This window comes from Chinchilla lanigera, unplaced genomic scaffold (genome assembly GCF_000276665.1).
Source record: "Chinchilla lanigera isolate Chin_1 unplaced genomic scaffold, ChiLan1.0 scaffold00045, whole genome shotgun sequence".
Taxonomy (NCBI): domain Eukaryota; kingdom Metazoa; phylum Chordata; class Mammalia; order Rodentia; family Chinchillidae; genus Chinchilla; species Chinchilla lanigera.
The window spans coordinates 11278982-11289086 of record NW_004955446.1 but is presented as its reverse complement, the minus strand read 5'-3'; the positions used below and the strand labels follow the sequence as shown (position 1 = coordinate 11289086).

Here is a 10105-nt window from a genome sequence, read left to right as displayed (position 1 = left end):
TTCAACTGTTTATGGAGTTTTTGTGTTTTCTTTTGTCATTAATTTCCAATTTCATTGCACTATGTTCTGATAGTATACATGGAAAAATTTCAATTCCTTTGCATTTACTTAAACATATTCCATGTACTAGTATATGGTCTGTTTTAGAGAACATCCCATGTGCAGCTGAGAAGAATGTGTATTCTGATGCTGTTGGGTGGAACACAATGTAAAAGTCTACTAAGTCCATATGTTCACGTTTGGTTAAGTTCTGTTATTTCTTTCCCATTTTTTTTGCCTAGTTGATCTATCTCTTTGTAACAATGGTGTGTTAAAGTCCCCTGTTATGATTGTGTTGCTACTTATACCATTTTTCATGTCTGATAGAATTTGTCTTATACAGGTGTGTGCTCCTATATTTGGTGCATAGATGTTTATGATTGTTATCTCTTCCTCTTGAAGCTTCCCCCTCACAAATGTGTAGTGACCTTCTTTATCTCTTTTGACTGTTCTTGGTTTGAAGTTCATGCTGTCTGCAAACAGAATAGCTACATCCTCTTTTTTCTGGGTTCCTGTCACATGGAGTATTGTTTTCCACCCTTTCATTTTCAGTCTATGGATTTCCTTTTGAGTTAAATGTGTTTCTTGTACACAGTATCTAGTTGAATTTTGTTTCCTCATCCACTCTGCTAGTCTGCTTCTTTTGGTTGGAGCATTGAGACCATTTACGTTGATGGTTATAACTGGTATGTACTGGCTTATCTTTGTCGTGATATTTTCCTGCTGTTGTATCCTTCTTTTTCCCTCTGTTTAACTGCTTTCTCTGCTTGGTGGTTCTTATTGTTGTTCTTGAAGTTGCAGTATGTTTTATCTCTTTCTAGCATATGTTTTAGCACTCTTTGTAGGATTGGTTTGGCACTCATGAATTTCTTCAGTTGTTCTTTATCATGAAAATATTTTATTTCTCCATTAAATTTGAAAGATAGTTTTGCAGGGTACATCAATCTGGGTTGGGAGTTGTTTTCTTTTAATACCTGAAATACTTCACTCCAAGCTCTTCTTGCCTTGATGGTTTGTGTTGAGAAGTCTGCCGTGATTCTGATAGGCTTTCCTTTATAGGTGATCTGTTTCTTTTCTCTAACAGCTTTTAATATTCTGAGCTTTGGTTGAGTTTCTGGGATGTTGATCACTATATGTTTGGGTGTAGATTTATTTTGGCTATGATTAACTGGAGTTCTATATGTTTCACTTATCGGGATGTCTGATTCTTTTTCCATGCCTGGGAAATTTTCTGCTATTATTTCTGCAAATAGTCTTTTTATGTCATTTGTATTGACACCTGCTGTTTCATTAATACCTACTAATCTGACATTGTTTTTCTTTGTTTCATTTTGCAGTTGTTGAATTGTTATTTCCTGGTTCCTTGTTGTTGTTAAGAGATTCCTCCTTTCATCAGTGGCAATGCTGTCTTCATTGTCTGAAAGTCTATCTTCAGCTTTGTTCAGGCGGTATTGCCAGCTTTCAATGGAATTTTTAATTTCCTGGATATCTGTTTGCATCTGTTTCATACCTTCTAGTTCTTTTCTATATTGTTCACTGGAGGGTTCCATGAGTTATCCATGCTCTTCTGTTTTCTTGTCAATATCATCTTTGGATATGCTGAGCATTTCTTTCATTATTGTTGTCATTTCTTTTCTCACCTGAGACATTATTTCTGATCTGATGTTTTCTATAGCCTGATGGAGCTGTTTCTTTACTTCAGTTGCTATCATTTCAGAAATTTCAGGTGTATGACTTCCAGACTCTTCTCTGTTGATGTCTCTTGGACTTGTTTTGGGTGGTGTGGAGGTCTGGGATTACATTTTGCTCCTTCGTTTTGTCATTTTTGAAGATCCAGAGGCTCCTGGAGTGCAGCCTCACTCTGCCGATTGTGTGTGAGTGGCAGGGTGAGAGTCTGAAGATCCACAGTGCCAGTGCAGCTCCTGTGCTAGTGAATGGTGGCAAGGTGAGGTCCCAGATGCTCCCAAACTTTCCTGCATTCAGTTGGCTCCCAGGCATGTGTGGGAAGTGTGGGGGAGGCTTGCCAGAGTTCCTGAGACTGTCTGAGGTTCAGCCCCACTTCCACAACAGTAAGGGGGGTGCAGGTCATGATCACAGAGGCTTCAGATATTGCCCAGGACAGAGCCTGCTTCCCACACTGGAAGGGGAGGGGTGAGGGTGAATTCTCGGAGGCTGCTGACTCTGTCCAGGTTTCAGCTGAGCTCCCAGGGTGGGTTTGAGTTGTTCTGGCAGTGACCACCAAGGCCCCAGAAGTTGTCCAGGGCACCAAATGCCTCACACCCTAGTGGGGGAGGCACCAGAGTGGCTCACCGGGGTTCCTAAAGGTGTCTGGCATTCAGCCCAGCCCCAGTAGACACACTATGGGTGCGGCAAGTAGCCACCGAAGCCCGTGAGGGTGCCCAGGGTTCTGCCTACCTTGCACGCTGGTCAGGGAGGTGCAGCCGCAAATCACCGGGCTTCCTGAAGATGTCCAGGATTCAGCCATTTTCCTCTTTTTATAAGGACACCAGCCACAATGGAGATTAGGGTCCACACAAGTGGCCTCATTTAACATTCAACTCCCCTTTAAAGACCCTGTGTCGGGGGCTGCGATTTAGCTCAGCAGCACAGCACCTGCCTGGCAAGTGCGAGATCTTGAATTTGCTTCCCAATACGGGAAAAACAAAAAACAAACAAACAAAAAAGACCCTGTGTCTAAACAGTCATGATCTGAGTACAGGGGGTTAAGACCACACCATGTAAATCTCGGAAATGAGAACTGCAATTCAGTGCAAGCCCTGTTTTGAATTCTCGTTTTAGTTGTTCTATAATAATACACATTACTGTATGTGTATATTACATTTACAGTAATAAAAATATTTTGACATAAAGCAAATATAAAGGCATGAAAATTGGTGATAAAAAGGATAGTTTTTACTCAAAATTGATTTTCAGTTATTTCTGTTTGCAACTTTTTTCAGACGGCATCTGCTATGTACAAAATACTTTGATCATTCAAGTTCCCTATGCTAGACGGCCCTCTACCCATCAAACTGCGGTGTGCTCAAGGTGAGACATGGACCCAAATGACTACCATTCAAAGAAAACATGCCCTGTGCCCTAAGAATAGTGACCTCCAGGTTCTGTGAGGTCTAAGGGGTAAGACTCACTTCCATTTGGGAGGACTGTGGAAGATTTCCTGGAGAGGGCGACTTCAAAGCTAGACCTTAATAGTCACATGGGATTTTAAGTAGACAGACATTGAGGATTTCAGCCTTTGAAAAATCTACATAGACCTTAACTACATAGCAAGACCCAGTCTCAAAAAAAAAAAAAAAGAAATAAAAACCCAGCACCCTTCAAAACAACACCCCAATACACTGAAAATTTTTCTACAATTGAAAATAAACCATGTAGTATATAGCTTAATACTGTAATTAAAATTAGCATTTTATAGTCTCTGGAAAATCATTCTAATAAAACTGTTTACTCATTCCTTATATTGGATTTTAACTCCCCTCCCCTAGATTTTGATATAGAAATGGAAATAATATTTCTAATATCATTTTGCTGCATTTCCCTTGATAAGGACCATCTCCAAGGGCACCAAAGAGAAATAGAACAATGTGGAGAGAAATTTCAAACAGTAGCCTCCTTCGGCTGACTCTATCTAAGTCCATGCAGAACTGGATGACTAGCTTCTACACACTGGGCCACCCTCTTTCCATTCACGGTCTGGTGACCCATCTGCCTGTAGCATCCAGCAAAAAGCTTGGTACTGTTGGGGGTTGTGAGGGCTGTGGTCAGCCCTGCTCTTCATTCTCCATTAGAAATCAGGAGGAAATTTGTTTCCCAAGAAAGGGCAAGATAGGTTTTGATCAGACAGAGGTCCAGGACCATGTGCCTGCATGAACAGGGATTGTTTGCTTGGTTTGCCCCTCCCATTATCTACTATGATTTGGAACTCTTGTCTTTTTTCTTTCATTATTCATTTATAACTGTCTTTAATAGAGGAGATGACCACCGAAGCCACAAAACCAGCCTGCTACCCTGGGAGGAACTCTCAGGTTACAAACCAAGCAAGGGGTGTATGTTTTTGTACTTAGCTCTCCTTGCTGGAATAGCCCTTATTCCTTTCTCCCATCCAATCTAATTACCTCCTACCCTTCCCTGGAACCTCAGATTAAAGAGTCCCCTTTAAGGAAGCCATTTCCCCTCTACACAGTTGTGTCTTGGCACATTATTGTACCGTACAGTCTCATTACATTCATGCTCATCGTTGATAGTTATATCTAACTTGTATCCCCTACACTGCGCCTGAATCGCCACAAAAGCAAACATCACTTCGGTCTGACACACAGAAGGTGCTCCATGTATAACAGTGGACCAGACCATTGACTGATCTGATTTGAGTGCCTTTGACCTTGATCCTCAAGCCACACAAACCTTCGTTTATGAAACCCAAAGTCCACCTTACAATTTTCATTCAAGATTGAAGATACCAGTAGGAGATTCCTTTGATCCTTTGTGTCTGTAGGAATAGAAAACATTCATTTAAGAAGAAAAATGAAGTTATGAAAAGCCAGCAAGGTAGCTCAGAGGATCTAAGATTGTGCAAAACTAAGTTCAGAGGCACCATTAAGAACAATGCCCCAAATGAAGACAGAACTGGGCCAGGGAAGACACTACAGCCATCACTACTGGGCACTGACCTAGCCGTGGTCTATGTGCGCAGTCAGCACTGGATGGTGTGCTCTGGCTATGGGAACTCGGTCGCTGGAAATGAAATACAGAAGCACCTCTGTCCTGCCCTCAGGAAGGGAGTTTGCTCAGGGCCTGTTTTTGTTCTACTTTAATATCTAGGAAAGGCATTTCTGATTGGTGGAGACCAGGTTAATGTGCCCATCATCCAGCCACACTGTAAGCTGAGAAAACATTGGTCTGCCCCACATTCAGCTTCTCTAAGAGAGAGAAAGATTCCTCCTTGTCAGGTGAGGAAACCTTCCTAAAGGAAAGGGGTTCAGTTCCTGGGCTCTCAAAAGGAATGATAGTTGGTCTATGTCCCCTGAAAATTTGTACAGCTCTTATTTCCTCACCCTCCCCTTCCCAGCCTCATGGAAAAGCCCCCTAACTAATTGCCTTCCACATACCAGGATTTTCTAGAGGATTCCTCTATTTTCATTTGCTTAACTCTTTCCTCGTATGTTTCTATCAGTTCTGGTTGGGCCTGGTGGTACAGGCATGCAATCTCAGAACTCTGGGAGGTTAAAGCAGGAGGATCACAAGTTTAAGCTCAGCCTGCACAATTTAGTGACATAGCAAGATCTTCTCTTAAAATAGAAAATAAAAGACAGGCTGGGGATGTATTTCAATGCCCACTATAAAAAAAAAAAAAATAATGCACATCCGTTTTCCCCTTCCAGTCACATGGCCAGCTTTATACATGCATATGACCCATAGCCAACCCACTAAGCTACTCAATTCTTTTTTTTTTTTTCTCTAAAGTTCAAGTTGTTTCAAAATTACTCTGGTCCTATGCAAATAGTAGCAATTTCAGATTTGCCCAATAGGGAAGTTTCGCTTCTTTTGTGTGGCCAGTGATAACAGTGTCTGAAATAGCCCTTCTCAGTGAACATTATGCTCTTAACATGATCCAAGAAATGTATTCTTTGGTCAAATGAGTTTGGGAAAATTTTCTCCTGGAGAGTCACAATATACACTAGTGAATCAAAGGCTCTGAAAAATAATGAAATGAAGAAAAGTATTAAACTTTCAACATAACATTTCCAAAGATTATTTGACTACAAACTATCCTGATATTATATTATTGTTGTTGTCCTCATAACCCCTTTGTACAGCCGAAATATGTTTCCATAGAGGTTCCTAAAAGAAATCTCCTCAGAAGATTCCTTGTGCTCCCTTTTTTCTCCCTGTCCTACTTCCCTCATTAAAATTATCCTGAAGTGAGCGGTACTGTGGCCGGGGAAAGGGAACAAGGAAGACAAGGAAAGGGTGTAGCACCACAGATCCTTGCTATTCAAAGAGCTCTTCATGGGCCAGAAGCATCACCATTGCCCAGGAACTTGGAAAATACAGAGCTCACTGCCCTTCCCCAACCCCAGGAAACTAAAATCTGCTTTTCAGCAAAATGATTCCTATGCACAGTAAAGTTTAACCTGCACTGGCATAGATGACTCCTGCATCTACAAGTTCCAATTCTTCATGGTAAACATTTGAGGATTTCAACTCATGTTTAAATTCTCTTAAGAAGGTTTGATTCCTCCCACTAGGATTTCACAGAGCTCAGCATTCTTTTACAGGGTGGGCCTATAGCCTTCAGAATTCCAGGACTTCAAGCAAACCTTAGCAATTTGTGGTTGAGCCACAAAGAAGCTGAGCTGATTTCTGTGATATTTCCTAAAACATCCTACGTGGATCTTCTAGCCCCTGGTCTCATGGGATGCACCATTAGTACCATCATGAGCTCCTGGCATACCAAGGAAATACAGCTATAACTAGATGCAGACCAGGTAGCATTTAGAAACCTAATTCTACACAGAGTACAGAAATTCTAAAAGGCCACTTAATTAGCCTTTTGTAAAAACTAAGTCTTTCAACACCATTGTTGTGTTCAACAAATGTAGTGGATTTTAAAACAATGTAAACTGTCACCAGAACCAATTTTGGTCTCTAGATTTCAGCCTGCCTGCCACTCTGTTACCTGCTTTCTGTTACCAAAGGTTTACTAGTTCCCACAATGCCCTGTTTCATTGGGTAGGATTTCAAGGGACTTGGAGGCAGACCTAAGTTCCAGTACTGGCTCTGACTTTTAGAAGTCCAGTGACACCAAATGTTTTGCTTTATCTCCCTTTGTCATGAGTGCCTTCCTCTGAAATGAGGCTATGAGGACTGGCTACACAGAATTTAAGAAGGACTCCTTAACCAAGGTGTGGAGACCATCAGCTCGGCACTTCACTGGCATGAAGAGCTCCAAACACATGAGACCTTCATGGAAGCCCTGGTTTTGAAGCCCACTCAGAGTATAGCTCAGCCTCCCCTTCCCACAGGCCTCCAGCCTAAAGTTAGCAGCCTCTGGCCCTGCAGACTTGGAAATGACACCTGGATCCACCTTCTCTCCCCTTCAATCCCTGTGCTCACCTATCCTCCACTCCACAATTACCATATTCCACAGCCCCTGGCCTCATGGGATGCACCATTAGTACCATCATGAGCTTGCATACCTTGCCTGGAGAAACCTCCCCTTGAAGCCCTGTTGATCCTCTTGAACCTATAACAGGCTCAGGAAGGAGGCAAAGAGGGGAGCTCAGCAGGAAATGGGAGAGGTAGAGTGCGGGCTTCTCCCTCTACAGATCTCCAATCTGGGGTCCATAGCTTCTGTTTCTAAGAAGGAAGTAAAAGGAACACTCAGTATGCTTTCTTCATAAGCCATGGGACAAAGTAAATAATGGGCCTGTTTTCTTCACTTAGAATTGAAGTTGGCAGAAGTTGATTATACTCATCAATTTTCATATAGTTCTCATACAATTATAATATGTAGATACAGAGTCAGGATTCTGGAAGGGAAGAGACAGAGATATAACCATCAGATAAAGCAACTCTAAGGGACAAGTTGACTGAGACTGAACAAGATCACGGAGCACCAAATGATGATTGTTCCAGACCCACTAGTGGACTCACTGTCAATACCAGGGAAAATCACTGTTAATGATGCCAGATAAAAGTGCTCTGCAGCTAAGATAACCGATAGAGCTCAGCTTAGTAATACTGCCAAGGTGGAGACGACAATGATTGGTGTTAATAAATAGCAAGTCATATATTTAATTGCACTAATCAACAAAACTGTACAACAATATGTTTTTCTAAAATATGCTCCAGATATAGTTGTGTTTCAAATAGTCAATTAAAAAATGTGTCAAATATCCTGTTCCTCAGGTATTTAAAGGAGGCTCAATTTCTGCACCCTGGTCTGAGATGGACCTCCAAAAGATTCATTGTGGGTCCCAGATGCCCATCTTTCCCCGTTCCAGGATCTGCTAATAGCCACACCTCAAAATGTAGCCCATGGCCCAGAAAGGCTGACATCATTGGGCCCTTTAGGAATACAGAGTCACAGGCCCTATTCTAGATTTATGGGAGCAGAACCTACATTTTCACAAGACCTGCAAGGGATCCTGACACTCGTTACAGTTTGAGAAGGCTGTTTCAGAACTCCAGAAATCAAGGGTTTGTCACACTCAGTTATTCTCTGGGAGCAGTCTGGATAGGCAGAGTCATTCTGTCACATGCATACAACAACTAGAAATGCACAGTACCTATTTGTGACTTTACTCAGCACAGAGAGGAGGAAAGCACCTTTGTTCAGAGACCTTTGACACTTTCCTACTCAAAGGAATTAATAGTTCCAACTCAGTAACTCTTGCAGCAAGAGCAAAGCATTCACAGGCCAGAATATCCATGGAGTCCCATGACCCCTGCAGGAAGCCTAGTATTGCCTGTGAGTCAGTAAGCTTGTCTTGGCCTTGTTCTTGTTCTTGTTCTTTATAGCTGCACTCATTAACCTTCAACCAGCAGCTGTATCATAACAGGGGTGTGCTGTAAAGTGCAATGACAATGGATTGTGCAACACTGGTGAGACAGAGACATGGACAAAAGCATAGGCGAGGAGAGGAAACCATGCTTTATGACATGTCCAGGAATTACAACCAGCATGACGTGTGGAGTTTCAGGCTTCAAGGAGGGATGGGGAAAAGTAGAGAGGAGGTTGACAATGGTAGCTCATATCTGGCTTTCATTAAATACATTCAGATGTGTTACTAGGACCCTTTGAATTTCATAACATTGCTGACAATTTATGATTAGAGTGTTTAATGAAATAGTTTAAAATGGACAGAAGAACTTCCATACCAGAACATTTTCATCAGATTTTAACATGCGCCCAAAGTCTGAGGGCAACACATAAAAAGGCATACTTATTTGTACTGTGAAAGTGAATCATCTCAGTCTGTATCATCAACAGCCTACCTCTGACTACATTTCTTTGCCATTTGACCCATTTTTCCCTGACTTTCAGAGAACAACCAGAAAAATCACAACAGAAAATTGAACGAACGTTCTTCTACTTCCACATGCTTCCACAATCCTCTCCCAAAATTCCCAGAAAAAGAAAATCCAGTTCTTCTCCAACTTCACCCTTATCACCTCAGGAAGAAAAAGCAGGCTCCAATGCAGGAGCTGGAAAGAGCCTGACTTGGACAAGAGGAACTGCAAGATGTAGGAATGTGTGACTTTTGTGTGGCCCTGCCCTTATTTATAAACCTCCTTACTGTGCTTCATCTCAAGTTTCTGAAGAGGTATGAATTGTGTTTAATTAAAGCTAGAGTGATGGAAGTGGACAGAGTTATTTCAAGGCTGTTCACACATCCTTAGCCCCTCTTATCAAGCTTTCAGAGCTCTATTTTAAAAGGTTAGGGGGGTGGTAGGAGGCAATTATGTCTCTTCTCTAACAGCTGCCAGAGATTACTGCCGTCAGAGTAATTATCACCAAATAATTGTCCCCTTTCTTTCCTGCTGATGGGGCAGAGACTCAACTGAAGTAGATTTTGTATTTGCTGAATACAAGTTGGGTAGCTAAGGTCAACAAGCATCCATGGAGTATTTATTTCAGCATTATACCTGTTGACCACAGCAAAAAATTAAAATTCATTTGTTACCGAAGAGAAAGCCATCAAATGTCCCTTCCCTAAGATCATGCAGATTTCTTGAATTTGAATAACTGGAGTTGAAATAAATGTTTATTTTAGCCTAAAATAAATCAGTCTCTGCTGAGGATGAATTCCAGAAGATAGAAACAAAAGGAGCAGTTTCTGGAGCCTTGAACTTTGAGTTTAATACCTGACTTATCTCTGGAGTGGAAGTTGTGAAAAGACAGTGCTAATAATCCCTTCCTCCCTGCAGGCCTTGGTGACATTCACAGGGAGGTTATTACAATTGTCTACTTGGCTTGTCTTGAGCAGTCACAAAGTCCACATTCTCCAAGGGACTTCTCAAACTTGTCATGAGACTGAAG

The 10105-nt window shown here is 41.7% G+C and overlaps 1 long non-coding RNA gene across 1 annotated transcript in view; it reads left to right on the top strand.

Annotated features, from left to right (window-relative positions):
* Positions 1-9810, top strand: part of LOC106149470 — a 17067-nt gene extending 7257 nt beyond the window's left edge. The window contains exons 2-3 of the long non-coding RNA XR_001235696.1: positions 3000-3087; positions 9110-9810. This is a non-coding gene — a long non-coding RNA (uncharacterized LOC106149470). The remainder of the gene's footprint in view (positions 1-2999; positions 3088-9109) is intronic.
* Positions 9811-10105: the final 295 nt, after the last annotated feature.